General features: G+C 27.4%; 2 long non-coding RNA genes across 3 annotated transcripts; one reads left to right on the plus strand and one right to left on the minus strand.

Moving 5' to 3' along the window:
* Positions 1–552: 552 nt before the first annotated feature.
* On the minus strand, positions 553–6753 carry LOC147810976 (uncharacterized). 2 transcript variants are annotated; one of them, XR_015433070.1, is made up of 3 exons: positions 4636–6753; positions 3832–3918; positions 553–818 (listed from the first exon to the last, which is right to left on the minus strand). It is a non-coding gene; the product is annotated as an uncharacterized LOC147810976 (long non-coding RNA). The 2 variants fall into 2 exon arrangements; XR_015433071.1 differs by lacking the exon at positions 553–818 and having other exon boundaries at positions 3261–3918; positions 4636–4679; positions 6298–6753.
* Positions 6754–6898: 145 nt separating this feature from the next.
* Positions 6899–14156, plus strand: LOC147810977 (uncharacterized). The gene is made up of 4 exons (XR_015433073.1): positions 6899–7519; positions 8469–8613; positions 11371–11574; positions 11824–14156. It is a non-coding gene; the product is annotated as an uncharacterized LOC147810977 (long non-coding RNA).
* The last annotated feature ends 469 nt before the right edge of the window (positions 14157–14625 follow it).

Here is a 14625-nt window from a genome sequence, read left to right on the forward strand (position 1 = left end):
TTGTGTTATGCCTAAAAGTTTCATAAGAATTTCCATGTTCTTTAATATTAAAACTTTCATTATGTCAAGAGAAAAATAAAACAAGATATCTTTAATTTATAAGTAATTGAACTATATACCTACCCTGGAAAAAGGACATTATATAATTCTGAAGAACAGCATTTTTATGTATAGAACTGAGGAGCAAAGAGCCAGCATAACTCACTCCTATACATATGCTTCCAATACATTTATATTTGTAAGTAGACTTGTTAACATAATGTATAGGAAAAAGGGAAATTTCTTACTTTTTATTAAAATATTAATGGTAGAAAACGTTTTTATGAAATACTTTTTAAATAGTCTAATAAAACAACTTTAATTAATTGCCTAAAATATTTTACCACTGAAAAAATTAAGTTAAAAATTCCCAACCCTGGTTTTTTGCTCCATAATTAGCTGAATTTCATGGCCCTGATAAATTTTTTTAATAAATATTTTAGAACTTTCGTTCAATCATTATGGAAAGAGATACACACACACACATATATATATTATTTATAAAATAATTTGTGGTACATTGTTAGTATGCATTTGCATTTCATATTAAAATATTGATACTGATAATATTGATATTGAGCTAATTGATAATGTTCATGAAAAATCATAGTAATTGTTAAATTTTCTACACTTTAATTACAGCCTAGCATAAATTTTTATAAATAGTGAAGCAAACAGATTCTTCTAATTAGAAGAAAACGATCACAGTACAGCTTACAAAAAAGTCACTTAAGTTCTAAAATTCCACTCATGAAAAGATTCCTGAAAATTGTAATAATCTGTAAAAAAAAAAAAAATTAAAAGCATTATATTTATAAAGATAACCCTGAATCAATTTTCTTAACTCAATCAAATTAATATAGAGTCAATATAAAATATACTACTATATAATATATAAATTCTGTAAATAACCCATGCATTATTAAATATATCTTTAAAACTAATTTAAATGTATACTAAATCAATATTTCCACTTCCTTCATAATGTTGATTTGGAGTACCCAGAATTTTTGAAGAATCAAAACTGGAATTTCAACAAGCACTGACCTGGCAATTCTGATAATTCTCAGGTCAGAGTAGTTAAAAATTCAGTGGATGAAAGAGCCTTTTTTTCTACATTTAAGGATGCATCACATTAACTGATGATCATAACAACCTGGAACAAAACTATTAGCATTGCAACTGCATATACAAAACATGAAACACAACTTGTGCTTTTTCAATTATTAAAATTAATGAGCTCTTAATATTAATTTAAAAGTATTATTTATAGTAGTAATGTAATCATAGCATCATTAAACAAGTAATGAAGTATGTAAACAGAAAACTTTAACACATGTAATCTAAATTTTAAAAAGTAGCAATATAATAAAATGTAAAACAATTTTTATACCATTTGAAGATATTTATACAAAGAAAATTGGTAACTTATTAATGGTAACTTTAAATTTAGGGTGTAATATACTAATTTAACCTTCAAAAGAGGAAAAAAAAAACTGATTTCTTCCCAACCGTGTATTATTAAAGTATAACTTATTAGTCATTCATATTTCCTTTCAAATAATATTCAATATACACAAGTAACTAATTCAAATATGCATATTTTCATACTATTATAAGTAACTATATCCAATATAATAATTAGAAGCACAAAAAATTGCTTTACCCCACATAGATATAATGCAATGAAAAAGATACCTAATTAATTATAATGTAAGAGATTAAAATATCTACAAATATAAAATATGTCGGAGGTGCATACCAATTTTAGATTTATGCAGAGAGGCAGCAACAATAAATGACTAGCAAGTGAAATTGTCACACTAACAATTATTTAGGCAAGAAATGTGACACTTATACTTACTCAGCATCAACACAAGTCTTTGACAACATGTATTCCAGTAGGTATTTCTATTCCGACAAATTATGGTCATAACAAGCAATTTCATCACTCCCATTTAAGACAAAGACATGCTGAAGGAGCTTTTAAAGGATACACCTGATTAGTTGATGAAAAGAAAGTCTCAACTTGCAACAAATCTAGATATGCAAAACACGAAGACGCACAAATTACAATTTGTGATACAATTGCTACTTACTTGTGCTTCTTCTCAACTATTCAAATTCTATACTAGTCTCTCCATATTATTCTGAACTATAATATTAGATTTAAAAATGTCATTTACAGAAATGTTTAATAAGTAGAATCTTACAAATAATAAAAAACGTAAACACAAAATCTAAAACTTTAATGTATGTAAAATTTAATAAAGGCAATAAGACATAGTAAAAGTACATTGAAATTCTTCATATTTCTTGCAATTAATTGTTTTACTCACTACAACAAAAAATAATTTGGACTTTTAACCACAAAAAATGTGTAAAAAATAATGATGCGGCAATAATGAAACAAAATTTGATGAGATACCATATTAATAATTATGTAAGATATTAAAATACATATAAATTATATATACATATATTTTTAATAGAATTTTCTTTATATAAAACTATAAATATTAATAATAGATAAGGTTAATATAAAATATAGTACAACGTAATATATTAACTCCGTAAACAAACCAAGATTAAATATATCTTTAAAACAAATTAAAATTTATACTTATTCAATATCATAACTTCCTTCTTAATGTTGATTTGACAGAAAACTGGACACGACGGATCAAAACTGGAATTTCAACAAGCACTGACCTGGAAATCGTAATAATTCTCAGGCCAGCATGGTTGAAAATTCAGTCGATGAAGGAGCCTTCTCTCTACATTTAAGGATGCATCACAATAACTGATGATCATAACAACCTGGAAGAAAACTAAAAGCATTGCAACTGGATAAACAAAACATGAAGCACAAATTGTGATACAACAGAACTTGTTCTTTTCGATTATTGATTCATGAACCCTTAATATTATTCAAAATTTTAATATTAATTTAAAAATATCATTTATAGTAGTAATGTTATTCTTGCATCATCAAACAAATAATGAAGTATGTAAGCATAAAAACTTTAGCACATGTAATCCAAATTTCAAAAACTAGCAATATAATAAAATCTACATTTTAAATTACCAAGTCCATGATTAATTCCAAGAATTTTTCAAAACTTTACAAAACACAACACTCTGACAAAAACACAACAGCAAATTTAAAAAAGCATTATAATAACATTAATTGAAATGATTGGTATAGCCAAAACTGTTGTAATCTGCATCCTCAGTTGATTTTTAATTTAAAAAACAGAATAAATAAAGAGTTGAAGCAATAAAATAGCTGAAAAATACAAAAGCAATTAATTTCTTTTTTGCAAAATTATATTCTAAAAATACTTTTCTTGCTCATTGATAAGGAAAGAAATACTTGATTTTTCAGTTCTAATTTTAGAATAAAAAAAAATAAAAAAATTGCCAATGACTGGCTTGCTTCAACTTGCTAAATCAAGGAAAGTTGATAACTTCTTATTGGTAACTTTAAGTTTAGGGTGTAACATACTATTAATTTAACCTTTTATTCAAAAGAGAAAAAAAGGGGCTTCTTTTCAACTTTGTATTGTTAAAGTATAACTTAAGAAATAAATAAATAATGGTTTCAAGAGAAATAAATAATGGTTTCTACATCTAAACTGCTAGTAATAAACTGTGCTACTGGATAACTATGCCCAAACTATGTAACTGTAGTTTATTTGAAAACATGATAAATATTTGTGTTATGAATTATGCTAATACTACTAAATCAGCAAGTAAAATTTAAATAGAATCAAATATTAAAAAACAAACCTCATATTTCTTTTAGACTGCCTCTTATACCACACAACTTGCAAACTTAATTCTGGTTTTTCCGATCAGACAGTAACAGACTGATGGCTGAAATAAGAAATTTTTTAAAAAATAACATAAACAACTAACTTTCTGATACAAGAACTATGTTAACCTTAAAGGGGAAAATACAAATCTTTAAAAAATAACCACAGCATCAAACCAATATTAACAAAAATATGGTTTAATAATAAAAGTTTATAAACTTTTCATTGCTTTTTTTTCTGTTTTCTTCTTTAGCCCATATGTCATTTAGGGAGAAAAAAGAGACCTTACATTACTTTGAAAGTTTTATAAGTAAAAATCAACCATGTTGAATACTTATGCATGATAATTCATTTATTAAGAGGTAAGATTTAAATACTTTTAAAATCTTTCACCATTTTTAGAGATTGAATGCTAAAATAATAAATTTCTAAAATTGATAAAGCAAATAGAATAAATAATTTTTAAAATAATTAATATAAAAAATATATTAATAAATTTATTGTTTAATAATAATAGAGGAAGATAATAACCAGCAAAACATTGACTTTTTCTTAACCTACATTTGATTAAAGACAAATACTGATAAACATTAAAAGATATTTATTTTGACTTTTATTATTTTATTAAAATTTTAATTTGCAAACAGAATACTACAACAATATAGTTGAAGAAAAAAAACTAAAACACTTAAAATGCCACAGTTAATATACAATTAGTTGAATAATCAAAATAAAAAACATTATACTGGTAGCAATAGTACTAACTACTGATACTAACTGAAATACTCGTATTGGCTCCTCTTAATCTGTCTGTCATTTAAGCTAAAAAAAGAATAAAATTAGATGAATCTCTGTGCAATAGACAAATTTTTATTACAGTAATCTCTCAACTTAGTTTTGTATAATGTTACTTTGTATATACCAAATATATTTAAAGTGAAAGAGAATTTATAATTCAGGGGCAATGTTCTTAGCGATCTTCCCTCTGTCCCTCAGGGGCAGAACCACAACCGTTGTGAGAATTAGTACTTAAATTAACTCATAACATTCTATTGCCTCTAAACATTTTTCTCCATTGTGTAAAGTAGTACAAAGAAGAATATCAGGGAAAAAAAACACTTTCTACTGAATATTTTTCCTTACAGCATCAAAGTGCTAAGTCTGATGCAGTTCTTTGACTACTCTCTCTTGTTTGAATGGGCTGAGTTGTGGTGATCAGGCTTAAATGTCAAGACAAGAGTACAATGTTTTCATGAATTTAGTTAACATATATGTAAGTAAACATAAAGTCGTGTATACATACACTTTCTTTTTAGCAACTTAGTCATGCATTCTTCACAGACTGAATATTGCCCTGTCAGTTTTAATGAATGCCATCTTTGCTAATACATTCATCTGCGACAACATCAATATCTCAATAAGGTTAAACATTTAAGAAAACAGTTAAATATGTCACCATGGAATCCCTTAGTAAAAAGAGTAAAGGGGACAGAAGTACAGAAGAAATAAGCAAGGTTTGGTTTACATAGTAGTTTTTGACTTAAACATTAACTGTAAAAAATCTTGGAATTTTGAGAAAATAAAAATTATAGATAGAAAAAAATATAAATAGTTTGTAGTAAATGAAAAATTTAATTTCAAATTAAAATCTAAATAAGTTAATTTAAATTGTTATTAATTTGTTAATATGAGTTATATTCTAAAGAAATATAATAATTTTATATGCATTTGAAATAAAAATTAAATTATGTGTACAAATTGTTTTGCACATAAATGTGATACATATAGAATAAAATTTCTTGATTATAGTATGCATGCTCATAATTTATGTAATAGTTTAGACAATCTAAAAGAATAATAAGAGCAGTAATTGTGAACGAAAATGATAAATATTATCTAAAATTCAAAGTAAGAATTTTTCTGTTTCTTTACAGATTCATATTTAGAATTTCTTTTTAACATAAGTTTATAATAAAATTGAAACAAAACTATTTTGAATATGATTTAAGAACTCTCCCCTGTTATGAAGAAAATTCAATACAAAAGCTTCCTATCAAAATAAAATTTAATTAATATATTTTCTAGAAAAAAAATCTCTTTGTATTATGTCTCTGAAATAAACGTAAATCAACTCATCATTTAAATTTAAAAAATTTCATTACTAAACTGCGTTGCTAATTTTAGACAATCTAACTAAAGATTTCTGGAAACATGGAAAAACTTTGATAAATGAAAATTTTTTCTTTTGGTTTATGATTTTCAAAAATACATAAATTTTACACATAAAGGAAAACAAACTATGTAATTTAAATTCTAAATCTTTGCATTTTCAGGAAATTTAGTATGATCTCTTAATATTAACAAAATCTCATGATTTTTTAAAATATAATGCTTTTAAAACATACACTTATATTATAAATCTTTAATTAATAAGAATTACCTGTAAATAAAATTTTCATGATGACAAAATATAAAATCCAGCTCAATCAAATCTAGAAAATGGCTTTGAAAAATAATTTTGTTTATGATATGACAGGAAACTATAGATGCAAAATAACTGATTTCAGTAGTGAGGTAGTTGGAATATATGGGTAGCAAGTAAAAATATCCAAGGCATTTTGAATTAATTGAGCAAATGGTGCAGCTCTTAGCATTCGAAAGAACATTGGAGATAATATAGTAAATTTACAATTAAAAATATGACTTACCTAGCGAATTCGTTTCATTGCTTAATCATTCCGAGTACGTGCAGCTCAAACATTTTCGCCATTTTCAATCACGTTCAAAAAGCGGGCATCCAAGCAGTTGGCGATAGATTTCGTTTGGCAATCACCCATTTCAGCTGATCGCCAAAGTTTAGGGTTATAAGAGGGCGGTCAGCCAAGACAGTGCGTTCCTTAAAAGATAGAGACCCAAATTACATACATTTGCTGACTTGGGATGATGATGATGATTGTTGGCGTTCTGTTTTGGAGCTTTATGCAGTTTTCAGCTTATAGCTCGCTTATGTCCAGGGTGGCGGAGATAAGTGGGTGATTATAGTATTGGCGATCGAAATGGGCTGCAGGTGGCGTAGAGCAGAACTCTTTTCCTATGGCAACACTTCACATGCTTTCCCCATTAGCGTGTGGAAAGTCATAGAGGAAGGAAGTACGTTAGTTTCTCTCTTGATTTTCATATAGATTAAAATCTTTTAACTTGAAAAACTATATGGAACTGAAAACTACATTAAACATAGTTCTAAAGAAAAGTATCATGGAAATTTTAAAAAATATTTTTATTAAATAAAAAGGAAAAATATTAAGAAAGGGGAAAATATCGTAGTACATTCCTATACAACTGAAAAGAGGAGGAGAGGGAAAGGAGAAGGGCTAAAGGCATGAAACCCGTCTCTCCCCAGATGGCGTATTCGAGTGTTGCGATCGCCAATGCGGATAGATTTTGATATTTGGTCAATTTAGGAATTGGTAACTGGGCGGAGTGAGCTTGACGCTAGCTTTTATCCATCAATCTTCTTATAACCCTATATTGATTGACCCTACAAACTTTTTCGCCAAAGCAATTGGCGTTGTTTAAACAAAAGCTATTGTTAGAGGAAGCCATTTTCTCTATTTAACTGCGCGGGATTTCATATTTTATCATCATGAAAGTTTTAATTACAGGTAATTCTTATTAATTAAAGGTTTATAATATTAGTGTACGTTTCATAGCAGTATATTAAAAAAATTACATGAAATTTAAAAAAGATTAATGAATTTTATTAAATATCTGTGAATACCACGCTTTTGATTTTGAACCCCGTAAATAGTTTGTAAAATGTATGTATTTTAAGAAAATCGTTATAAAAAAAATTCATTTATCAAAGTTTTTCTCTGCTTCCTTAGAAATCCTTTGTTTGATCTGTCGAAAATGTGTGAAGCAGCTTAGTAATGTAATTTCATTTAGTTAAATTACTTGATTTATGTTTATTTTAGTGACATAATACAGAGGTATCTTTTTTTTCTAGGAAATATATTGCTAATTAAAATTTATTTTATATAGAAAGTTTAATATTGAATTTTCTTAAAAATAGTGAAGAGTTTTTGATCATGTCTAAAATAATTTGTTTCAATTTTATTGTAAACTAATTTAAAAAATAATTCTGAGAGAAATGGAACAAAATTAGATAATATTTATCATTTTCATTCACAGTTACTGCATTCATTATTATTCTTTTAGGTTGTCTTAACTATTGAATAAATTATGAGCATGCATACTTTCAAAAAAAAATTTTATTCTGTAGGTGTATCACATTTATGTGCAAATCAATTTGTACTCAATAATTTGTTTTATTTAAAATAAATAATACAAATACTATAATAAATTAGAAGATAATTCAGATTTGCAAGTTATCTTAAATTTAAGTTATTTTTATTGGATATTAATATGAAATTGAATTTTTTCAATTATTTAACTTCTCAAACTATATCTATTATTGTATTTTTTTCATTATCCTAAGATTTTTGACAGTTTACGTATAAATGGACAATGTAAAGCAAACCTTTCATATTTCTTCTTTCTCTTCATAAAATACAAACTAATAAAATACTTTGTTTTGTTTTTTTTAATTAGGTGATTCCCTGGAGAAGTATTTAGCTAATTACTTAAATGCTGAATGAAAATGGAATATCGATGTTTGCACACCCTGGAATCGGTGTGGACAAATTAAGTATGCAGTTGTGAAGGGACGATAGTGTTTTTGTCTTAATTCATGTTGGTAAGTTAAAATGTAATTTATTTACATATTCAATGATTATGTATCTATACCATTTGTTGGCATTGTTTGTATCTTGTGTAACTATTCTAATTCAGATATTGATTTATTTATTTTTTAATATTACTTATGGTTGTGCTATGAAAAAATAATTTATTTTGCTTTTTTTAAAAAAAAAAGGAACTAATGATGTGCAATTGGGTACAATGCCCAACTTTAAAAAACTGGCTTTTGTGGTTAATAAAATTTGTGGGGTTATTGGGGAGATTTTGTTTAGTGATCTGTGGAAGAATAATTCTGGGCAGCCAGTCTAAAAAAAAGTGAAGAGAACTAGAACTCGGAAGGTATAACTCGTAACCACCCCCGGGCAACTATCTACATGTATTTTTTTTTTTTTGTTTGTTATTAAATTTGCAAGTTTAAAATCTGTTGAACACCTTGGCGATTGTAGTTGTCGCGGCGGATCACAATACAGAAATATTTCTGAGTTGTTTTTCTCGAACGAAGAGTTTAGAAATTTCTCTTGCTAAAAGATCAGCATATGCTGTTGATATTGAAACATACAACATTTTGTTGATATTGAAAACGTCACTGTAAAGCAATTCAATGAAGTAATTAAAACTTTGTGAATTTTACTTGGGCTAATGTTCTGTGAATCAGCTTTATCTGTGGATGAATGTATTGGTTAAGATCACATACATTTAAACTGCCAGGGCCATATTCAACTGGCAAACATCTTTGAAGAATGCTAAAAAAAAGGAAGTGTATTTATACACAACTTTATATACTAATTATATGAAAATATTGTGATCTTGTCTTGACATTTAGCCAGATAACCAGAACTCATCCCATACAAATAAGGAAGAGTAGTCACAGTCAGAAGTCTGTTTAGAAGAAATTTGGGTCCGTTAACAAACTATTCACAAAATATCTTCTCATAAAAACGGACATTTCACAAAATAATTTATCTTTTACTCAGGCCCTTCACAAATTCGTTTTTCTTCATTATTGTTTTGTTAATCGAATAAACCCTTCCCAGGAGAGGGGGAGAGAACGTCAGATGTAAACGAAATAAATTTTGTCTTCGGCAGACGCTTCTTCCTTTATTCGTCCGAAATGAATATTCTGCATTGAGCAGTATAGGCAAAATACCAAATATTTGTATGTTGCATCACTAATTTAGTAGCAGCAATTGCTGTTTATTTTTTAAATTTTAATTTTACAATGTTGGGAACTCCTTGAAAAAGTTTTTTTTTGCAATAACAGACCCTATTTGCACAAATTCACAAAAGCAGGACCCTGGTTGAAAGAATGTGACTTAACGTTTATTTTATATTCACAAATTACGAGTAATTTTTTCTCAATTTTACAAATATGGACCTTTCACAAACTGGACAGATCCCTGACAGTATTTGAACAGATTTAGTACTATGATACTGTAAAGAAAAATATTCAGAATGTATTCAATAGAGAGTGTTTTTTTCTAATATTCTTATCTGTGCTACTTTACACAATGCAGAAAAATGTTTAGATGCAATAGAATATTTTATGACTAGTTCTCTCTCTCAATGATTCTGGTTCTACCCTTAAAGGACAGAGGAAAGATTGTTTAGAGCATTGTCCCTGAATTATAAATTCTCTTCCACTTTAAACGCCTATGGTAAAATATACTAAATGAATAATGCTAATAACGCTAATGAATAATGCCCATTGCTATTTCAAAATAGCAATGGGTATATTGTTCAACACTAAAAGAGATTATAAAAAATTTCCGATTGCACGGAGATTAATCTAATTCTATTCTTTGTTAGCTTAAATGAGATGTAGACTCAACAGAAGCTAATACGAGTGTCTCAGTTAGTATCTTTCTGTATTATTACTATAATGTTTTTTGTTTTGATTATTCAGAGAATTGTATATTATTAACAGTGGCATTTACCAGAGTTTTTTTCCCCAACTGTATTGTTATAGTATGGATTGTTTACTGTTAGTACAGCACTGTTTATAAATTATTACAGTGTTAATAAAATAATTAAAGTTTGAATGAATTAAATGATCTTTTAATGTTTATCAGTATTTGTCTTTAATCAAACCCTGGTTAAGAAAAAGACAGTGCCCTTCCAGTTAGCATATTCCTCTTTTTATTAATAAAATTAATAATATATATTTTTTTAATTTGATTATTTCAAAAATATTTATTACTTTTGTTTTTATCAGTGGCATTTATTGCATTCTAAATAAAAACTAATTTAATGATTGATCTAGATACTAATAAGTTTAGAAAATTAATTTATGATTTTATTTTTTATTCTTGAAAAAGGTTTAGAAAATAATATTCATTAAAGAACTGGTGATGTCGACAGAATTTAGATGATTAGATACTAAAAAACTGGGGGCAGTGCAATCAAACCTGAACAACAGACAAACACATCAACATGTACTGGCTCATCAATAAAAGTCAGTGTGGGGATAACACAACATGCACATTCCATGATCCATCATGGACTCGTGCCTTTAAGAAGCCTACGTGGCTGTCTCTAGGGTAAACAGTTACTCAACAGTGCACACACCAACTGAACAATTGGCTGTGGGGTCGTTTAGGTTGTGTAAAGAAATTATAAAAAAATCTGTCCTGTGACTAACTATTAAATGCTGTGATTGTCTTGTTCTTAAAGCCATTAGTCTTTATGTGTAAACCCTGATTGATGCTGCAATAGAAATATTAAATAATATTAATCAGACACTTCCCCTCTCTTTCAGATGTAAGTAACCTGACTAAATTGGGGATCTGCAAAAAGAATTTAAAATAATTTACACTCCTTTTTTATGTCTTGATTTTAAAGTGACAGATGTGTCAAATCCCCGAGTATGAGTTTGAGTGATGCTTCCACCCAAAAGAGTTGTGAGACCACTCTGAAAGTGTCGCAAGTATGCCATATGCATGGAACAAGATGGATATGCCAGGTTTAATAATTAATTTTTTTTTTCTGTTAATCTGTGCTTATAACATAACTTAAAACGTATACTTCTGTGCTAAATGTTCTTTCACTCTGTAATTCAAATTGATTCAAACTAATGTATGCAATCCTTTATTAGATTCACAAGGTGAAGAGTTGTGCTTTTATCTATATACTTAACCATTGGTTGAAATCTTAAAAAGGTATCTTGATTACAATATTAATTTGAAGCTTGAATCAACTTGTTCTCTTCTAGCTTTTGCCTGGATTCTACTGATGATTCATGTTTGTCCCGGGGAATAGTCTCACAGCATTGTCTGCTTAAAGCTTTTCTGTGAGATATGTTTACCAGGACTTGATTTTCTACAATGGTTTATGCAGATTCTCATTTAGTTTGAAGAATATCTCTGTACCGTAACAAGATAACATTTCAGTCATTGATTTTGCTATATGTATTAAATATAATTGTATATTTTTAAAATTCATAAAAATAATTAAGCTCTTTATTTTCCGGCACGGTTGTCAGTTATTAATATAACTGAAGTCTTTGATTGGATTCTGATCCACTGTAGAATTTTAAGGTAACATGATTTCTATTTTTTTATCTAGAAAAATGCTTTTATTTTACAGCTGACTAAGCAGACAATAGCATAGCTGCCAACTGTTCAGAATTTTTTAGGATTTGTTCCTAATCTTTAAATCCAATCTGAAAATCTGATATTTTTATAAAAAATCTGGATTTTCATAAAATTTTTGATTTTAAACCAATCCTTTTTTCTGATCGCCAAAAGCACGCATCCTGTGATTATTGTGCTAAAGTAATTAGTAGCTTTTTATTGGAAAATATTTTTCCAATAGCTGTCTGTTGCTGATTATTTCACTAAATTATTATTTTTGGAATTTTTTTTTTGTAGTATTTAAACACTTGCATCAGAAATATTTGTTTATGATGTAGATTATTATCAGGGTGGCCACCCACCTGGAAAACCTGGAATTATCAGGGAATTTTTTTATACTGGAAAAAAACAGGGAAATTTGGATAAAAACCTGGAAAAATCAGGGAATTTTAAAGAAAAGCTGGAAATTTTTTTAATTTAAATTATTTACTAATTTTCTTAATTTAAATTATTTCATCCATTATATCCACTTTTTTTTCACACTTTCTCCTAGCAGTTGAAATGTAATCAATTTAGCAATATTTTGCTTACATCAAAATTTGCTCTATTATAACCCTGTTATACTAGAATGCCTCATAAAATTCTCCCACTGTTGCTAAACGAATGTGGTAACCTTTGACAGCTATGGACTGTGCAATTTAGGAAAGATTGTGGGGGAGGTGGAAGAAGGGATTAGGATGTTAGCATCTGTTTTTAAATTCTGTCCTTGGGCTGAATCCATTTATGGCTTAAGTTTGTTCTAATGCTTTTGTGGTAATTTTTTTTTAGTTTTGACAAAATGTTTTTGTATTTTTAACTTTATAAAATTTTCCAAATATTAGTTGGTTATAATTTAATAATAATAATAGATTTTATATTGCACTCTTTTTCTGATAGCTTTTGTATTCCCATTAAAAGACACCTGAGAATTATTTTTTCTCAGCAAACCAACTAATCACAAATTTTCTTTTTGCAATCGCTAACAGCAATGTTTATCGACAAATAATGCTAATTTTTCTATTTCATTTTAACCTTTTATAACATATTTTAAAAAAAGTTTTCTTTTTAAGAACTGACTGTACACTAATATTTAATTTTACTCTTTTGTTGGTCAATATATGATTTTTGATTCAAAATTTTGTACCAAAACATTAAAAAAAGAATAAAAAATCTTGCCAAATTATCAAAATAAATTATTTTTTTCAAGAAATGTTAAAAAAATAAAATTTTTTGAATGAAATATTTTATAATATAGACACTTTTCTTGTACCCACATCCTACACTTCATTAGAATAAAGAAACTAAAACCTGGAAATTTTAAGATTTTTATCTGGAAAAATCAGGGAAATTTGAAATCTGATTTGAGTGGCCGCCCTGATTATTTACCTGTGTTTTATAATTTAGAGATAAATAATTATATATTAATAGGTAATGTTTGTTTTTAATATATTATACCGGTATTCCTAATTATAAAATATTAATATTATATTTTTCCCACAAAAGATAGCGTTTATAGTTTTGTTTTACTAATTTACATATTTAAATATATGTCTATTATTAATGTTATGATTTAATAGTTACATTTTTATCTTACTCTCGTAATTAGTGCATATAATTTTGTCGCATATAGTGTTCCTAATTTTTGATTCCTAAGGTTGGCAGCTATGCAATAGTTATAAAGAAAGACTTAGCTGCTTTTTTTCTCAGGATGATGCCACTAGTAGTGGCCATAGACCTTATATGATTGCATCTGCAAGCACCTTCATAGAGTCAAGCTAGCTACCATACTCTGTCTATTGTGTAAGAATAAAAACAAATATACGTGCTTCAAATTCTCAGATCCAACTTGAATCATTTTTTTCCTTTTTTTTTTTATACTTTTTACATATGCTGTACTCTTACCACTAAAAATAAATATATTCAAAAGAAAATATATCTCATTTATTTATTCTTTCTTGAAGATGTATATCAAGAGAAAGATACTATTTTATAGTACATATGTCTCCAAGGTGCTACTACTATAACACTGCAACTATTTCAGTTTAAATGAATCTCAAGTTAGAATTTAATGCTACTATATTTAATAAAAATTATGAAAATACGTCCAATAGTACGTTTAGAAGTCATTTGACTAAAATATTGATAAGTATTGAACAAGAGCAACAATTTTCACTTGACCTGAGAAAAAAACCAGAGTTTCGGGAAACGAAAAGCGTTAGTTAAGTTATTTTTAACGAACTAATTTTTATAACTGTAATTCAACTTTATTTTATTTTCAACTAGCTGAATATCCACTCTTCTAACAGGATTAATAAAATTAAAACAACAATAACTCGGTACTGAACAACCCAATAAAATCGTGGACAAAACTGAACGGTATATACTGACAAAATTAATAAGCA

This window comes from Parasteatoda tepidariorum, chromosome 4 (genome assembly GCF_982258835.1).
Source record: "Parasteatoda tepidariorum strain Cologne lab strain chromosome 4, Ptep-v5.0, whole genome shotgun sequence".
NCBI classification, from domain to species: domain Eukaryota; kingdom Metazoa; phylum Arthropoda; class Arachnida; order Araneae; family Theridiidae; genus Parasteatoda; species Parasteatoda tepidariorum.